This window comes from Palaemon carinicauda, chromosome 4, assembly GCF_036898095.1.
Source record: "Palaemon carinicauda isolate YSFRI2023 chromosome 4, ASM3689809v2, whole genome shotgun sequence".
NCBI lineage: Eukaryota > Metazoa > Arthropoda > Malacostraca > Decapoda > Palaemonidae > Palaemon > Palaemon carinicauda.
Window position 1 is genome coordinate 159,792,116 of NC_090728.1, and position 20,000 is coordinate 159,812,115.

The window sequence follows — 20,000 nt, forward strand, 5'->3', positions numbered from 1 at the left end:
TCTGATACATTTTGATATTCCCCATGCATATGCCAAAGCTCCATAATAGTTTTAACCATCACTTGGAATATTGCTTTCATACTGGATTTTTTATTTATTCGGCTCCAATGGGAATCAAGGAATCATTCCAAAAACTTTCAAATATTCGAACTTTATTATTCTATTTTCTAGTTACAGATCATAAGTTGATGGATGTTACCTTCATATGAATATATAATCACGATCAATATTCATTGCAAATTGATTCTTAACAGCTAAGAGCAAAAGTTCACGATATGAATCAAAAACTTTTGCTCCTTAACTCTTCTCATTTTCCACCATTATATTTTATCGGTCCTTTTCTATTTCCAAAGTAATTTTCCGGTTTTCGCCATGTCTTAGCACGATTTGTTAGCCCAATTTATGTATATTCCAAGAAATATAGAATAAAAAAACAATTTCTTCCCCTCATTATTCTTTGTCAGGTATTGAAAGGAAACATGACCAAATGATGTTGTTTTCATTTTATTTTTTCTGACATTGCCACTGATAAATCTAATATCCGGAAAGAATATATTTTCATCTCTGTATATTATGGATACAATTTTACCTTTCCTTCCACATCACATTTAGACAAAACAAAAATAGTATATCTACATTATTTTATGAATATTTCCAAATGTTCATGTACAGTATAAGATTAAATTCCCAACTGACACAAGAAACAATAAAAACCTATAAGCAAATAAAAGTTACGTCAAAACTTGACCTGAAATCAAAATTAGGCATTCAAATGATTGCTGGAATGTATCAAAGCTACCATTTACTGGTGTTTCAAGCAGTCCTTTATATTTGTAATATGATATTTAACAATTAAGACTGCGCAGTTTGTATAGTGTTTCATGGTTTTCTATAAAAACTATGTCATTATTTCATATGGTAAAAGCTTATTCATTTTTTTTTTTTTTTTAAATTACAGCAACATGCCAAACATCATCTCTTCAAAATCACATCAATAGATTACATGAGCGTCGGTATAAATTCATATATGTTTATTTGTAATTATATGTTATATGAAACAAGGTTTACCGATGAATTTGTTTATTATTATTATTATTATTATTATTATTATTATTATTATTATTATTATTATTATTATTGTTGTTGTTGTTAATGTTATTATTCGTATTGTTGTTGTTTTTGTTGTTGTTGTTATTGTTTTGTTATTACAACTTCTGAGGCATGGTGAAGGATTTATGACCTATAGTTATAAGGAGAAATAAGAAAATTAGTATTTTCTCTATATTCAGTATCTTTAAAATGGAAATTGGAAGACAGTATAATTTATAAAACCTGCACGCTACCATCATATTAAAATGAAGAAATAAAAACGAGTCTAGCCTTGGCCACTGATTTTTCAATAATTTTACAAACTTTGGAAAGTGATGTCATTAGACTAGCATTCAACATTTCCATTCAGGTTTATTTCACTACTTGTAACTGACGTAAGCCATGAGCAACTGTCTGTAATCCAGGTCATCGAGAGTTCAACAAAATATATATTATAAGCTTTATCAGTTTGGAATTACCATTACATTGAACCTGTAAAATACATAATTATCTTTTAAGAGGTAAGCTGATTTCCAGAGGATCGGAGGTTTAGATTTCTGTAAAACTCGTACAAAAGCTAATCCTCCTAGGAATATCATACGATACATAAATCTATGTTATATAAAACTCATTCACTAGTTCTTTAAGTCCAAAAAGAAACATATTATACTCGGGTGAAAACCTTACTTACTTGTGTAGCCTATTGAAAACGTCCCTGCCTAGCAATATGTTGGATGAGAGTTCGAGGTGCCCAGTCGCTATAATTTCTATAAGTGTCTGCAAGCTCACCATCCTTGTGAGCTTGGGATGGGGATTTTGGAAGAGCGTATAGCTCCACCTGCAGCAGTCATGAGCAGCCACTGCTTGGCTCCTCCTGGACATAGCTTCATGGAGTTGGGGTTTGGATGAAGATCATATGTGTATATAGTAAGTCTCTAGATTTTCCCGTCCTTATTGCATTGTCCTGTCCCTTGATTTACCATTCATGAGTGACATTCATGTCTTATGAATAAACAACGTGTATATTAATGTATTATTTTCCTTAATATTTTAAATATAGCTAGTAATTAACGCTGCATCTAAGGTGTATAATATATCATTGCCATTCTTCTCTTTTCACGTTTTTCCCCAGGGAATTTCCATATTCTTTATGAACTCGAGTTACATCAATCAATGCCAAATTTATATTCTTTACCAAAAGTTATTATATACTACACACTTTGAAAGTTATGCCATTATTCATTTCAATTGCATAGATAGTTGTAGTCATTGTCACCAATCTTTGTAATTATTAATCCTAATCATAACATTCACAATCATCATTATTATTATTATTATTATTATTATTATTATTATTATTATTATTATTATCATTATTATTATTATCACTGATACAGTGTATATAAAGATATAAGCATTGTAAGAAAAGAACTCTATTTAATAAAATGGTGGCAGTAAGAAAGATAAACAGTTAATATACCCATAAAGTTAAAGATTAACTATTTACGACCCCATAGGATAGACTACTAATAAATTTTACTTTTGATTCGTTATCATGGAGAGCGAGGCTTAGAAAACGATCTATAAGTCAAATTCACTGAGCATATCGACAGTTTAACAAAGCAACGGAATATGGATGCAGCTTTTCTGAGAAAAGGAAAACACTAAGAATATGAAATATAGACTTACTGACAGCAATTACAAATAACTATTTAGTAGAATATAAAAGAAATTCTACAAAAACTTAATATTATGACGAAATTATGAATCAGAACAATGCAGCCAAATTACAACAATATTTCGATAATTAAAAGCAATATTCTAAGCAAACCACATAAGTCATTTAAGTTACCAAAGGAACTTTAAATTACCATTGAGAGTTTGATGACGTTTGTATGTCTTTTATATTACTTACATTTTACTTTGATGGCTGCTTTTCCGGTCCCATACAGCAGGGGAACCCCACTCTCTACAGGACCTCCACTATCGCTTTATCTTATTCTTTCAGAGTATTTAACGTTTCATGTCTAATATTCTTCATTTATTGTTAAATCGTCACTGTCAAAAGACTCATGAAATAAGAAAGTCTTCAGTTTCTTCTTGAAAGCCTTAATGTCTTCAATCATTCGAATATTTCGTGGGAGCTTATTATATAGTCTCGGGGCCGCCTATCTAAAGGCTTTGGAGCCTACAGTAGACATATATCTAGGTTCCAATAGTTTGAAGCCATCTGTAATTGTTCTCGTGTCGACACGATTTGTTGGCTGCGCAACATGTAGCAATTTTCTTAAGTATTTTGGACGACCGGTTCTGATAACTTGGTGTGTTTTTGTACATATTTTAAATTTAATTATCGCTTTAATCGGCAGCCAGTGTAAATCAATTAGTAGAGGGGTGATCCTTTCTCTAGGTGGGACGCCTTTTATCAGTCTTGCTCCTTTGTTCATTATGTTTTGTAATTTCTTAAGTTGGACTTTAGGTAAATTGTAGTAGATAGAGTTGCAGTAGTTAATCCTGGTAATAACACAGTTTAGCACAAGTTTCTTCACGGAGTTTTCATCCAGGTACTTTTTTTTTATAAACGCAATATTTCTTAGATGATAACCAGCAGTTTTTATTACATTATTTATTTTCGGCATTCAGACACAGGGTACAGTCAAGAAATACACCTTGATCTCGAACTTTACTAGATATCGACACTGAGTCATTATTTATGTTCATTTTAATATCACCTAAGTTTCTCATGCTGTTTCTTTTGCTCACCACCATGAATTCAGTTTTGTTTTCATTTAATTTCAGTTGTTAAAATGTCATCCATTCTCTAACATTATCAAGGATTCGGTTTAGAGTTTCAGTAGTGTCATGTCTATCATTTACGGAGAAGAAAATTTTGTGTCATCTGCAAATAGTTTAAACCTCACGCCATGTCTTTGTAGTATTTTCGATAGACCAATAGTATAGATGTAGAATAAGATTGAGCCAAGTACACTCCCCTGGGGTACCCCTCTGTTTATGGGTTCACATGATGAATAAGAGTTTGCAATTTGTACACAGTAATATCTACCAACCAATAGTCTTTTAGGTATTCGAAAGCTTCATCTTCAACGTCGATGAGCCGTAGATCATTTAGAAGCAGTTCATGCACAACTGTATCAAAAGCAGCGCTGAGATCGAGCAATATTTAAATACCACATTTATTTTCATCCATCATTTCTAAGATATCATTTACAACATAGCAGATGGCTGTCTCCGTAGAGTATAGTTTTCTGTAAGCAGATTGGTTGTCAGGCAAAGCTTCTACTACTTCCAAGTGGCTGACTAGTTGTTCAGGAATTACATATTCAAGCACTTTTGACAAAAAGGATAGATTTTAAATAGGTCTATATGAGCTTACTTCCTGGTGGTCCAGTGCATTTTTTCCCGAACTAGTGTGACTATGGCCATTTTCTCAAATTTAGGAGACATTTATCAATGCTGGCATTTGCTATTCTCATTATTTCGGCTAGACTTGAAAAGTCTCTCTCTCCAATTACTTCAGATATTGGCATAGGATCGATCGCGCAGTTTGTTTTCTTAGCTCTCTTGATAATTCTAATGATGTCATCTTGTGTTATGTTTTTTTAATCGTATTAATTTTGTCTGTGTGCCTGGTCTATCATTAATCTGATGTTGAGTATTTACAAATGACCTGGTTAACTTTTAAATCTTGTTTTTAAAGAATACTAGAAAATTATATGCTAGCTCCTGGTCACTGTATCCACCAGGTTGGTTCTTTTATTTTATATTTCCCATTATACCATTCAGGAGATGATATAACTTATTCATGTCTGTTGCTGCTTCGAAGATCTTTCTCTTATAGGATACACTTTTTTTCCTTCTTAGTAGGTAGTCATATTGACACGCAGCAGTTCTGTATTCTACCTAATTACTTTCAGTTTCTAACCTATTCCACTTTCTTTTTTTTTTTACGTCTTTTCCCCGTCTTTTTTACTAAAGTCTCCATCAAACCAAGGAGATTGGACTTTTACGGTTATAGTCTTTTCCATCGGTGGACACATAGTATCATAATCACTTTTACTCACTTTATTGTGAGTGGTCATAAGACAGTTAGCACACTTAGCTCCTAATAGAGGTTGGTCATCATGATCACAGGGAATGTTGGTAGCATCATTCATTTTCTTTGTAACTTCTTCAATAAATATGGTAGGAGAAAAATTTGATTTATGTCTAAAGTTTAATTTTTAAATATTTAACTTAGCCGGTGAATATATAATAGCTGCAACTCTGCGGCTCGACAGAAAACACACTCAAAAACTCGCGAGCGATCGCTATGAAGGTTGCGGGTGTGCCCACCAGCGCCACTATCGGCTAGATACCACTCTTGCATGTAAACAAACCCTTTAATTCTTCTCTGTCGACATTGACGACAAGACGTATCAATACTCGCTGTAGAACCTGGAGTTTTCTCAACATATTTGGTGAAGTATTTCTTTTTGGTTTGAGCTTTCGCAGTGCAGGTGTTTTATCTTCATCTTAAATCTTGAACTCGTTTTTGGATAGATTTAATTTTTGATGACAAGAGAGAGTATGGACTTTCTTTGACTTTTAAATGGCCGACCATTCCCTTAGACGGAAGTGTGTTTTAGGCTTTTAGCAATTATCTTATCACGTTATAGATTAATTATAGATTTTCCTCTATATATTTTATATCTCAACCGCCTTTATTAGGCCTCTTCGATTAGCTTTCCATTTATAATAAACATCAAAATAAATTTTAATGGTTTGTTTATATGCGACCTTTCCTGAGAGTAGGCGGTCCTAACTTGGAAACCGAAGTTAAACAACGTTGAGCCCTTTTCAATTGTAAATAACTTTTACAGAGCTAATGATTTAAAACTTATTAAATGAAATATTTTTAGTAAATATTTTATGATAGTTTTTTTTTCTTTGAATAGTCTTCGTACTGTTTCAAAGATGAACTAACGTTTAGTTTATTTATGCTACGCAGTTTGCGCTCTATCGTTACGACAGAGAGAGAGAGTATCACGGTTTCACTTTGTAGAAAGAGTAAATCGATTCTGACGTTTTGTTCTTTTTTCTTTCAAAGCTTAAATGTTTTAAGGACTATTTTAAAGGAACTTTTAATTGAAAAACCTTTCAATTTTTTCCTTTGGTCAAATAACCTGTTTATTGACGGAAGGTAAGTGGGCTCTTCTCTTCGGTGCGAAATCAAGAGAGAGAGAGAGAGAGAGAGACGGAGAGAGAGAGAGGAGAGAGAACGTTCCGATCTTTATCTCGTCCCAAGCGAGTAACGTTGTTCTCGAGTTACTCTCGTCCCTAGTCTCTGTACGGGGAGAAAGGATAAAACGGTTTTAGTTTTTATTCTCGTCCCAAGGCACTGTACGGTGAGAGATTGAAAACGTAGTTTTGAATGAACTAGTGTTTAGTCTCTTCCCCAGCCACTGATTTTTTTATCATAAAATATGTTTACTGTTTTTTGCTGGTATTAATGTGCTTACATTATACGACTGATTTCGCAATTACAACCTTTTGATGAGGGTAGAATTGCGTGCTTCAGGTAGAAATCAGTTGTATTCATACCTAATGTGAATTGTTAAAAAATTCGATTTCAGTGAAATAAGTGCAAAACAGAAAATCATAGTGATAAAGTGATATTGCGCAGAGTGTTATCAGTGTTGCGACCGAGGGTTCGTCTGTTCGTGCCTGTCGTTCGCCTAGTCCGGGACCTCTTGCAAGCTCCCAAGCCCAGGGGAGAAGTAATGTCGTACGACTTATGGGTTCGAGAGGCCTTGATCAGCGAACAGACGTTCCCTCTATGGTATCAGGTGTATCTTACCAAGATCACCCCTACCATAAGGCGAGAGAGACGATTTTCTCCTCGTCATCCGAAGGCTTTTCGCATAAGAAACCGTGGAACAAGGTTTCGAGGCCCTTTAAGCGAAAGTCAGTCTTTTCAGGACAGGTCCAGCGTCCTGGTTTTAACTATTAGGACAGCTCTGACCCTATGCAGTCATCGGAAGACTGCTCGCCGCCTAAACAAAAGCGTAACAGACTCCGAGAGTCTTTTTGTAGGCAAGGTTTTGCAGTCACAGACGTTACCCGCGTCTCTTACCGCAACCATTCCCGTTGATCCTAAATGGGTTGTACGGCAAGACATGCAGAATAAGCTTGCCTCCCTTATGGAAGACTATTCTGCCGATAAGTCCGTTGAGCCTAGCCGTTTATCTCATCGAGATCCTGGCCTTCAACCACCCTAACGTTCCTTTGTGCGTCCTGTTGACGTTGGCGTAGCCAAGTCACGTCAGTCAGGTTGTTTAGAACCACACTCGATGCGGTCTCGTGTGGATTTTCAGTCACATTTGGACGTTAGGCCACTTGCTGATGCTCCTGTTGACGTTCAGGACGTTCGTCAACAATCGGAGTTGACTTGTTTTGACGCTGAGCGTCAACCTCCGCATTCTAGAGTTGTTTTGACTGCTCAGTCTAGGCGATCAAAGCAGTCTCGAGTGGACGCTGTGCGTCCTCACGCACCTGTTGTTGTTGACAGTTCACAGACTGTCAAGCAGTTACATGACGTTGCGTCCTGGTCCGCTACTAATGCACCAGTGCGTGTGGACTCTGCTTGTAAAGCATTGCCACCACGGTAGGTCTCTCCCTTGCTTGAGACTCGGCTATTGTCGGACAAGGTTCCTTCAGATGAGGAAGTTGCTGCTCCCCCTCCTACTGATATTCCCTTGAGGACTCTGTCAGATGAAGAGGAGCCTAAAGCTGCTTAGCCCTCTATGGACTTTAAATAAATCATGCTGATTTTTAAGGATCTTTGTCCGTATCTTTTTGTAACTGCTGCTCCTCGTTCGCCTAAACGTCAGAGCTTACACTAGGCCTAGCTACTTCGAAGCCGTTGTTTTATAAGCTAGTGCTCTCTCGCTCTTCTAAGAGAGCTATACGTTTGCTAGGCGACTGGTTTATCACCAGGAGGAGTTTGGGGGAGACAGCCTTTGCTTTCCCTTCTTTTAAGCTGGCTTATAGAGCGAGAGTCTGATATGACACGAGAGAAGTTCTCGGCTTAGGAGTTCCTGCCTCTGCCCAGATAGACTTCTCAAACCTCATAGACTCTCCCTGGCGCCTGGCCATGAGACGCTCCAAGATTTTACAGGTCGACTTCAGAGCTATTTTCGAGCCTTTGAAGTTTTGCTGTACAATTATGTCATGCATAAACAAGGCTTTCAGGGATGGCTCCAATGATCTGACAGCCACGTTCTCTGCAGGAACAAGTCTCTCAGGGATGGCTCCAATGATTTGGCAGCCATGTTCACTGCAGAAGTACGTAAGAGGCAAGTGCGCTCAATGTGTTCATTGTCAAGACAAACTTCACAATGAAGTCTACCAGGCTGTCTTGACAGCATTTATGGAAGGCGACTGGATGGTCTCTCTCGACCTTCAGGAGGCATACTTCCACATTCCTATACACCCGGATTCCCAACCGTTTCTGAGGTTTGTTTACAGGAATGTGGGGTACCAGTTTCGAGCCCTGTGCTTTGGCCTCAGTCCTGCGCCTCTCATGTTTACGAGGCTCATGAGGAATGTGGCAAAATCCCTCCATCTATCGGGGATCCGAGCCTCCCTGTATCTGGACGACTGGCTTCTCAGAGCATCGTCCAGTCTTCGCTGTCTGCAGGATCTACATTGGACGTTGAGTCTGGCCAGGGAGTTGGGACTTTTGGTCAACCTAAAAGTCCCAACTGATCGCATCCCAGATTATTCTATATTTGGGGATGGAGATTCACAGTCAAGCCCTGCTCGAAGTCCAACTAATGCTGAAACGAAACGTTTATTCAGTCAGGAGTTGGAACAGTCTCGTAGGGACTCTCTCATCCCTGGAGCAGTTTATCTCACTAGGGAGACTACACCTTCTGCCTCTCCGGTTCCATCTAGCCTCTCACTGGTACTAGGACAAGACATTAGAGACGGTATCATTCCCAGTCTCCAAACCAGTAAAGGCATGCCTGAAATGGTGGGACAGCAATATCAGTCTGAGAGAGGGACTATCCCTAGCAGTCAAGAACCCAAACCACGTGTTGTCCTCAGACGCGTCGGATTTGGGTTGGGGTGCGACCCTGGACGGTCGGGAATGCTTGGGTCTGTGGACCTCAAGTCAGAAGAGCATGCACATCAACGGCAAGGAGCTATTAGCAGTCCACTTGGCCTTGATGATATTAGAAAGCTTCTTCGAAACTAAGTGGTAGAGGTCAACTCAGACAACACCACAACTTTGGCGTACATCTCCAAGCAAGGAGGCACACACTCCTTCATGCTGCTTGAGATCGCAAGGGACCTTCTCTCATGGTCAAGAATTCGAGGCATCTCCCTGTTGACGAGATTGATCCAGGGGGACTTGAACGTCTTGGCAGACTGTCTCAGTCGGAGGGGTCAGGTGATACCCACGGAATGGACCCTCCACAAGGACGTGGGCAAGAGTCTTTGGGCTACTTGGGGTCAACCCACCATAGACCTCTTTGCCTCCTCGTTGACCAAAAGGTTACCAATCTATTGCTCTCCAGTCCTAGATACAGAAGCAATCTACATAGACGCGTTTCTACTGGATTGGTCTTTTCTGGACTTATATGCATTCCCACCATTCAAGATAGTCAACAAGGTACTGCAGAAGTTCGCCTCTCACGAAGGGACAAGGTTGACGTTGATTGCTACCCTCTGGCCCATGAGAGAGTGGTGCACCGAGGTACTTCCATGGCTGGTAGACTTTCCAAGAAGTCTTCCTCTAACGGTAGATCTGTTACGTCAGCCCCACATAAAGAATGTCCATCAAAGCCTCCCCGCTCTTCGTCTGACTTCCTTCAGACTATCGAAAGACTCTCAAGAGCTAGAGGCTTTTCGAAGGAGGCAGCCAGTGCGATTGCAAGAGCTAGGAGAGCTTTTACCATTAGAGTATACCAGTCGAAGTGGGAAGTCTTTCGAGACTGGTGCAAGTCAGCATCTGTGTCCTCGTCCAGTACCTCTGTAGCCCAAATCGCAGATTTTCTTTTACATCTGAGAAAGGTTCACTCCCTTTCAGCTCCCACGATTAAGGGCTACAGGAGCATGTTGGCTTCGGTCTTTCGACATAGAGGCTTAGATCTTTCCAACAATAAAGATCTCCAAGATCTCCTTAAGTCTTTCGAGACCTCTAAGGAACGTCGTTTGGCAACTCCTGGATGGAACTTAGACGTGGTCCTAAGGTTCCTCATGTCAGACAGGTTTGAGCCATTACATTCAGCCTCCCTGAAGGATCTCACCCTCAAGACACTTTTCCTAGTGTGCTTGGCTTCGGCTAAAAGGGTCAGTGAACTTCATGCCTTCAGTAAGAACATTGGCTTTTCTACAGAAAAAAGCCACTTGTTCACTTCAACTTGGTTTCCTGGCCAAAAATGAACTGCCTTCTCGTCCTTGGCGTAAATCTTTTGATATTCCTTGCTTATCAGAGATCGTAGACAACGAACTGGAAAGAGTATTATGTCCTGTTAGAGCTCTTAAGTTCGATTTAGCTCGTACTAAGTCATTACGAGGTAAATCTGAGGCATTATGGTGCTCAGTTAAGAAACCTTCATTGCCTATGTCAAAGAATGCTTTGTCATATTTTATCAGATTTTTTTAATACGAGAAGCTCATTCTCACTTGAATGAGAAAGACCGATGTTTGCTTAAGGTTAAGACGCACGAAGTTAGAGATATAGCAGCCTCCGTGGCCTTCAAGCAAAATAAATCTCTGCAAAGTATTATGGACGCGACTTTTTGGAGAAGCAAGTCAGTGTTCGCGTCATTTTACTTAAAAGATGTCCAGACTCTTTACGAGGACTGCTACACACTGGGTCCATTCGTTGCAGCGAGTGCAGTAGTGGGTGAGGGTTCTACCACTACATTACCCTAATTCCAATATCCTTTTTAATCTATCTCTTGAAATGTTTTTAATATTGTTTTTTTGGGTTGTACGGAAGGCTAAGAAGCCTTTCGCATCCTGATTGATTTGGCGGGTGGTCAAAGTCATTTCTTGAGAGCGCCCAGATTAAGGGTTTGATGAGATCCTGTTGTATGGGTTGCAGCCCTTAATACTTCAGCTCCTGGAAGTCTTTCAGCATCCTAAGAGGATCGCTGCGCTTCGTGAGGAAGACAGACTTATAAGGCAGAGTAATCGTCTAGGTCAACTTCCTTACCAGGTACCTATATATTTTGGTTTTGTTATATTGATAACTGTCAAAAACTCTTAGCTTATACGCTGTAAACTTAATTAACTCTGGTCTCTACCCACCGCCTTGGGTGTGAATCAGCTATTATATATTCACCGGCTAAGTTAAATATTTAAAAATGATATTTTAATTATAAAATAAATTTTTTAATATACTTACCCGGTGAATATATAAATTAAAGGCCCTCCCTTCCTCCCCAATAGAGACGCAGCGGGACGAGAAGAATTGAAGGGTTTGTTTACATGCAAGAGTGGTATCTGGCCGATAGTGGCGCTGGTGGGCACACCCGCAACCTTCATAGCGATCGCTCGCGAGTATTTGAGTGTGTTTTCTGTCGAGCCGCAGAGTTGCAGCTGTTATATATTCCCCGGGTAAGTATATTCAAAAATTTATTTTATAATGAAAATATCATTTCTTTATGAATGTATGTTTCTGTAGAGGTAGACTAAACGTAAAAAGTTTGTGTACTGGGGTGATAGTACATTTCTCTTCGACTTTTATATCAGATACAATATTATTCATGACATCACTTAGAACTAAGTCTAGCGCATGCCCAGTTAAAGTAGTTGTGCAGCCGACATTATTCACTAGTTGATAGGATTCTAGTAACTCACTAAATGCCAAAGCGTTGTGATTTGATGCGTCATCCGTCAAAAAAATTGAAAGTCTCCACGGATAACTAACTCGTTTTTCTTCATGAGAATCATCTCAATAAGAGCACCGAATTCTTCTAAAAAGATACTTGTGTTTGTTCTAGGAGGTTTGTAGATTGTTACAAAGGATATTCCTCTATTTTTTTGGCGTAAATTTTATTTCTATATATTCAAAGCTTGTTAAACTAATTTTTTTCAACATTTTGAGATTTGAGTAACTTTTATGAATAAAGAGTCCGACACCCCCACCAGACCTACCTTCTCTCGGTATGTGAAAGAAGGCACGTGTGGGGGGCGTCATTTTAGTATCTTCGATTTGTCCAAGTTATTAAGCCATGTTTCAGATAATGCTAGTATATCTAAATATTTCTCGTTTATCAATTATCGAATTTGAACAGTCTTATTACCTACAGATTGTATATTTACATAGCCACAGTTTATGACATCCCTAGTAACCATGATCAGTATTTTCCGCTAGCCTTTTCAATTTCAAGTCAAAAGCATTGCAGTCTCTAGAATTTACTGTATGGTCACTTGGTCTTTTTAACTTTGTGCAGTTTATACACTTTGACACCTCCAAATTACACGAAACTTTGTCCCCATTATCATGAATAGCCCTCTAAACTTCAGGATCACATTTCATCACAGTGTGGGTGGTCCCCCCCGAGGCATTTTTCTTCAGGACTACACTTATCTTTTACATTTTGGTTTCGCTCCAGGCAGCGATTTCTTTGAATCAATGCATTTACTATATCATCTTCATCATTGCATAGATTGCATATCATTATTTTGAGTTTTAGTTTTCCAAATTTTCTCGTTTCAGTGTCAGCCACCAATGCCTGAATTTTGTTTGCCGCCTCTTCTATGATCATATTGTTTGCAAAGTTTACAACAACATTTCCATTCGTAGTTCACCCTCGTGTTAAGTATAGGAATGTCTTTAAGCGCTTGTTCAACCTCAGGTTTTCTTTCTCTCATTTTAGTTGTTGTATTAGTTGATCAAATTATCAAAAAAAAATTTTCCTTAACTTTGTCAGCAAATATCGGTTTCTCAGGTTTTGGCTTTATCAATATTTGAAGTGTTGCTTTAATTGATTCCATATTCATGGCAAGAATGCTAACTTTCTCAGTGAGGTCGGTGATCTGGGTGGAATTTGTTGCGTCTGCCCTAAGGTTCGCACGTTTGTTTTCCAAGTCATCTATTTTCACATCTTGTTCGTTCAGGGCCAGATTACTCATGTTTACATCTTCCTTTAATTTTGATATTACTAAATTGTTTTGTCTGGCATCACGTACACAGTGAGGGCATAACCAATCTATGTTATTCCGGTTAATCTTACTGATGGTTGTCACTATATGCGCACATCTCTTATGGTAGAGTCTTTTGCATTCACATACTATCCATTTTTTTCCGATATCCATCCGTTTCATTACTTTTGAAGCATATATAGTTAGAAGCAGACATGGTGTACTGTTTCTTAGCACTTTGGTTTCTCCATAAGAGAAACTAATATCTTTTCAATGATATTCTAACCGAGAAACACGAAGCTAAAACATGACTCAGGGCATCAATAGCAGAGCTCGACACAACACGTCCACACTCTAGCACTCACCAATATGCTCATGAAGAGTTTCAAATTCTATAGACTTTGGAACCCTCACCCTGCAGTTTTTTATCATCCCTCGACATTTTATTAAGATGTCATCTATTTTAACACTGACACCCCTGTCCTCATACACCTGGCAAAACTAAGCTAACCTAAGAATTCTTCTTCATTCAAGGGGGTAACTACTGAACTGTAATAATTGTTCAGTAGCTACTTTCCCCTTGATAAGGGTAAAAGATAATCTTTAGCTATGGTAAGCAGTAGCTCTTCTAGGATATAGACGATCTAAAATTAAATCATTGTTCTCTAGTTTTGGATAGGGCCATATCCTCTGCACCATGGTCTTCCACGTCTTGGGTTAGAGTTCTTTTGCTTAAGGGTATGCCCAGGTATACTATTTGATGTTTCCTTATTTCCTTTCTCCACTTGGCTTTTTTCCCTGTTGGAGCCCCTGGAATAGGGCATCCTGCTTTTCCAACTAGGATTGTAGCTTAGCTAATAATAATAATAATAATAATAATAATAATAATAATAATAATAATAATAATAATAATAATAATAATAATAATAATAGATTTTGGTAGTCGACCGTCTTTAAGGCATGTTTGATTGAAACAATGGCTGCCTCAACGGCATCTATTTTACAGTCTATCTTCTCGATATCTTGGATGATCTTTTCAGTATTACTACACGCGGCTAGTTAATGATCGAAAGTTATTCTTCATGGCTGGGAAGTGAAATCTAGGATAAGTCTTAGTTGAGTATTTAATAAAAAAATAAAAATTTAGGTTAAAAAACAGTTATCATCTACGGATTTTGAATGGATTACCTCTGTCCCTCAGGGTGTAATGGAATGGGTGAAACGATTCTGCCTCCAGCGCCGTTAGCTGAGCAAGTAATGAAGTTCATGGTTTGACGTATTTTCATTAGCTGAGACGCTCCCCGGGAGAAGCTGATTCATAGGCCTAGCCAAAGAAAACTCGCCGTCCTACGTACGTCATTACTTAAGCCCCCCTGACACTTGCACGCATTTGTGGCACGCATTGTCAGTCGTGAACTGGAGTGAACGATGCGGGAACTGGCGTGAACGTGTCGTGAACGGTGCGTGGCATGCGTGCCATGCGTGGCGAGAATTTTGAAATATTCAAAATTTGTGGCACGCATTGTTACGACAAAATTGGCGTGAACTAGTCGTGAACGATGCGCAAACTGGAGTGAACGCGTCGTGAACAGTGCGGGATGATGCGGGACGATGCGTGCCAGTGCGTGGCAATTAAATCAATGGATTTATCCCTACTGAGGGACGATGCTGGAGGATGCGTGCAAGTGCGTGGCAATTAAATCAATGAATTTATCCCTACTGAGGGACGATGCTGGAGGATGTGTGCAAGTGCGTGGCAATTAAATCAATGGATTTATCCCTACTTCCTCATAATCATCAAAGAAAAAATCTGTATAATGACAATTTATTCTTTTACCTCTCCCCTTTCCTTATTTAATTGAGAGAGAGAGAGAGAGAGAGAGAGAGAGAGAGAGAGAGAGAGAGAGAGAGAGAGAGAGAGAGAGAGAGAGAGAGAATTATTGATTTTGTAGCACTAAAAGAGGACAGAAGTTCTTTAATCCCTTCATGAGCAGGTGTAATACTTGAGAAAGAGAGATATATATTTTTTTCATTTTGCTTGTGGTTTATTGAATATGCATACACACACACAAACATATATATATATATATATATATATATATATATATATATATATATATATATATATATATATTTATATATACAGTATATATATATATATATATATATATATATATATATATATGTATGTATATATATACTTATATATATATATATATATACATATATATATATATATATATATATATATATATATATATATATATATATATATATATATATACATATATATATATATATATATATATATATATATATATATATATATATATATATATATATATATATATATACATATATATATATATATATATATATATATATATATATATATATATATATATATATATATATATATATATACTATATATATATATATATATATATATATATATATATATATATATATATATATATATATATATAGATATATATATATATATATATATATATATATATATATATATATATATATATATATATATATATATATATATATATATATATATATGTGTGTGTTAATCTGGTGCTTCTCCCGACGAACCAGCATTGCCATTTTAAAGGACATGGCCAGTACCGTTTAATCCATTCCACTACAGCCTGAAGAACAGAGGTGATCCTCTCGAAACATGTCACTGATGATTATTTTTTACCTAAATTTTGAACTTTGAAATAAATACTCGACTAAGATTTATCCAAAATTTGACTTTCCGGCCATGAATAATAACTTTTGCTAAATTACTGGCAGAACAAAGTAATCCAGAAAAAAAGACCTGAGCTGTCGAGAAGTTAGACTGTATAATTAACGATACTAAGGTATCCATTGTTTTTAACGCCTTCTTCTCCATTGTTACCAAAACTCTCACTTGTTGAGGCATTTTTAATTACCTTGTTTTATACGGTATTTCTTGGATATACTGTACCCCTAAACACAAAAAACAAAGAGGCATGTGTCGTCTTTCATTCATTATTGCCATGAATTTTGCTGTAAGATTTTCCAAAACTTCATGTAGTGCCAACTAATGCTACTTTTTTTTTTATTCCTCCATTTATGCTTCACCTTTAAATCTGGCTCCCTAGTAATTATTGACAGGATAAGGTCTATAGGAGCTTATGATTATCTAAGAAACTTTAACCTCTCAAATTATCATCATTTTGCTCTATTTTTCAGTCGTTATTTTGTTTCTCTCTCCACAACCATAAACATATTTTTACTCTCTCTCTATTTTCCTTTTCTTGTTTCTTCATCGCGATTGATTTACTAAATCCTTCAAAAATCGCCTCTTCTTGACCCATTATTTTTGTCCCACGGCAAAATATCTACTGTATATCAATTTCCATTCCCTTGCTTATTGCACATAGGTATTTATTAGCAACAATAAAATGTGATTTAATCTTTAAACTATAGGCATTAACATTACTAGACAAATACTTGGCAGAAATATTTAAGGTGGTGATGACTGAATTATATCTCACCCAGCAAATTGCAATCCCATTCATTTCGTTTCCTCCTGATAAAAGAAAAAATGAAAAATTCATAAGTATGAAACCTACCAAATCTCTTTATATACATAATAGATGAAAAATATTATAGGGAAATGAGATAAAAATGGAATACGTTTCTTATCCACTGAAAATAAAGTAAATTATAGATTAAAGGAAAGATAAGAGAAAGCATAATGAGATGATAATTTATATCAAGTATTTACTATTGTCTCTATCTTAAGAATTCTTATGATTATTCTGTACAAATCATGTGTTTCCGCTAATCCAGTATTTTTCCACATTCATTTCCACAAGATTTTTTCCTATTCCTGTTTACTTCAAGGATTCCATACCTGACAAGAACTTATTTTCTCTTTGTGTCACTTACCATTGTGATCACATCACTAAGCATGACTGCCCTTTATTGCAATTCATAACTTTCCACGATGGAGATTCAGACTTTTTGAAAACTATTTTTTCCCTTTTTATTCATGTTCTTGACCATATAATCTCACTCCTAGTAGCTTTACTTGTGTCATACTCAACTATCCTAACCTAATAATTAAAACAACCAATCTCTACACATCATTGTTCCGAATTAATAATCATTCTTCCTGGATAAAAAAAAAAAAACCTTTTTTTATAAGCATTAAGGTCCTAGTATATATTATTTATATAGGAAAATTAAATGGATTGATTATTGAGTTCGGATATGAAACCGAGCTTGAAAGATACAATGATTAATGTCACTCGATATCAGTAGCCAAAAAAGTGGAATAAAAAAATTAGGTAAAATTCCGAGTACTTTCTTGCAATCTCTACACATCTTCAGAGTAGAGAAGAGAGAACATAAATTCTTTTAAAAGGTGAACATTTTTTTTGACAAAGGTGAAATAGTATGTAGAATTAATTCCTATGTTCAAGAAAACTGGCTAAGAATATATAAAATCTAATCGGTGGGATCATGGAAATGAAAAAGAAAGGGTTGAATTTCTATTATTTTGCAACAATATAACTCATGCAGATATAATATAATCTAATTTTATGAGATATGTAAGTTAACTTCATCTGTGAATTGAAAGCCTCGGCTGATGAAGATATTTCGTATATATCGTATTGTCTTCCACTTGTTCCCTTAATTTTAACATTGACTCCCTATTTTTTTTCCCCAGTTAGGTCAAACTATATTTGATTTATAACTCACTCTTAGTATTCTCACCATAAGATGTGGAAGGTGTATCGATTTAGCATGACTGTGCTCTCCTATTCTAATGCAGTGGTCTGTTCCACACAGATGTATTAATCTACATACGGTAGGCTAATAGGAATTATAAGCTATCACGAAAGTTTTGAGTAGTTTTAGGTGACTTGAGGAAATCATTATTACGGAGAGGGGGTGTTTGAAATGAAGGCTCTCTGGTATTTGACATTTAATGCATATATGGATAGCAGGGAGTATGAAGACTTACATAGATATATATTTGAGTAATAATAGAAAAAAAAACACCGTAGAGTATATGTTTAACCTTATTATCGAGGAATGCAAGACCTAAATTCTACGGATGAAGACAATAGATTATCTATACTAGGCGTAGGTTATATCTGAAAATATGATGTGTGTAAAGGTATAGACAATAGGTCAACATGCATAAACTCAAATGTACAAAAAAAAGGTCAATGCCACTGCAAATGAGCAACCACTAACTTAGTTCTAGTGGATATCAAAGATATTGTTGAAGAACTTAACTGTTGAAATTGTAGTGGCGTCATATATTTCGTATGAATAATTGTTAAAAAAATATAAAGAAAAAAATAGTGATAATCATAGAATCATTACTCACCGATAGGTCCATTTTCTTGAACTTCTCCAAACATTGTAGCATTCGGAAAAAACGGAGGAATATCATTAATGTCCTTAACAACGATCGTTACGATAGCTTCCGCCAGATGAACTCGGCCTATCCTTCCCAACCCACCCCTCCTTCCCTGCCGTAGGCGCTGAAGTCTGCATTAGCCCACGGATCGTTCTGGTCAATCGTTATGCTCTTTGAATTGTTAGGATATTCGTCATCACACCCAACGTCTATCCCAAAACTTCCCAGTTCGTAATGATTTTCAGAAGAATGTTCATCGTCTTCTCGTTTCAGTCGTTTTACTTTTCTTGATTGGAGTCCTTTCTTCTTATCTCGTCTTTGGTGGTTAATCGTCATTTCTGATTTGATTTGATTAGCTTGATAGGATAGATTATCTCCGAAAGCTGATAGTGGTTTTGCAGTTTCAGACTTACCTCCTTTGTCAATAATGTAGGATTTTATCGTTTTATTCATCTTACTCCCTGTTAGTGATGTAATGCTTTTGAGTACATATTGTGAAGAGCGGTTATCAGGAAATATATTTGTCTCTTTAATACCCTGTTGATATTTTTCTTCAGCGCTGATTTTCGCTACATTAATATTTTCTTCTCTTGTAGATCAAGACTGATGTTTTCCTTTTATATAGGAGAGACAAAAGCCTGCTTTCCCGTGTTCTCCCTCGCTTAGTTTGGTAATACTCTGACGTACGATGTTATGTCCGCGAGAAGATTCATGGCCCTCTATATGTTTGCCTTCACGTCCAGTCTCCGTGAATAGCTTTACGGTGCTCAGGGGTATGTCATCACCCTTTATCTCTGAAAGGTGTAACAAATGAATGTTGATGTTTCCTTCAATTCTCCCCGTATCGGAACCACTCTGTTTTCCGAGCCTTTGAAAGGCTCTGATAATCGGCGACTGGCAGTGGTTTTCGGGAAGTACTGCTCGTCTTTAAAACTTCCTTCCCATGTCCCTCCTGACTCTCTCTGCCAGAAGGTGTGTCCGCTCATCCCTCTCGCTCCTTTTCTTATCTTTTTCTGCCACACTTCCCCCTCATGATCCTCTTTGGATTTTTCCTTCTCTTATTTGATAAGATATCCTGCCTCTCTCATGTCCCTTCACGCACGTCGTTTGAATTTGGCCTTAACTTGGAAGAGGAACTCGGGCCTAATTTACACGCAAGAACTTGTCGTTTGTTACGAGGGCAACTCCAAAGAGCCTGGCCATCACGGACCTGCACCCGAACCTTCCAGATGGGTTTTCCCCAGGGTGGGTGTAAGTCTAGAGCCTGAAACGAATGAGAGAAGAAATATATTTGAAAATATTTATTTATAATTCGAGAAAGTTCTGTTA

At 37.0% G+C, this 20,000-nt stretch overlaps 1 pseudogene; it reads right to left on the reverse strand.

The window, feature by feature from the left end:
• Positions 1-20,000, reverse strand: part of LOC137639727 (putative neural-cadherin 2) — a 104,462-nt pseudogene that overhangs the window by 43,229 nt on the left and 41,233 nt on the right.